Genomic DNA, 647 nt, shown 5'->3' with positions numbered 1-647 from the left:
CGCAGGGGACCCAGGTTTGATCCCTGGTCAGGGAACTAGATCCCACATGCATGCCACAACTAAGAGTTTGCATGCACAATCAAGGAGCCTGCCTGCCACAACTAAGACCTGGTGCAACTAAATAAATTTTTTTTTAAATGCATATATATGTGTAACTGAATCACTGTGCTGTACAGCAGAAATTAACACAACACTGTAAATCAACTATACATCAATAAAAAAGTGTAAAAAATAAAAATAGCTGCATGATACTTACCTGACAGGGGAGTTACCATGATCGCAAAGGTGGTTTTCCCAGAGTGAGGCTTATCCATTGCACTCTGGATCTGCCGACCCCCGTGATTTCCCCAAATGTGGGAAACTCGACCGCATAATTTGTGGTAGTGGGGGACTGTGTTCACGTTCTCACCTACATAAAATAAGAAGCTGTGCGCTATTCCATATTATGGATGCACCCTAGCACATCTATTCATTTCACTGTTGATGGATAGACTCTACTTTACAGTGTTTCAGTTTTTGCTACAACAAACAGTTCTGCATTAACCATATGTTTATGCACATATATCCCTGTAGATTCACTCTCATTTCTGTAGAATACATTTCCAAAGGTGGAATTTCTGGATCAAAGAGTATGTGTATTTTTAAAT

The 647-nt window shown here is 40.0% G+C and overlaps 1 non-coding gene across 1 annotated transcript; it reads left to right on the top strand.

The window, feature by feature from the left end:
- The first annotated feature begins 248 nt into the window (after nucleotides 1–248).
- LOC136119516 (U1 spliceosomal RNA) lies at nucleotides 249–412 on the top strand. The gene has a single exon (XR_010655508.1). It is a non-coding gene; the product is annotated as a U1 spliceosomal RNA (small nuclear RNA).
- The last annotated feature ends 235 nt before the right edge of the window (nucleotides 413–647 follow it).

This window comes from Phocoena phocoena, chromosome 2, assembly GCF_963924675.1.
Source record: "Phocoena phocoena chromosome 2, mPhoPho1.1, whole genome shotgun sequence".
Taxonomy (NCBI): Eukaryota; Metazoa; Chordata; class Mammalia; order Artiodactyla; family Phocoenidae; genus Phocoena; species Phocoena phocoena.
The sequence above is the reverse complement of the archived record's forward strand: the minus strand, read 5'-3'. Positions and strand labels throughout refer to the sequence as shown.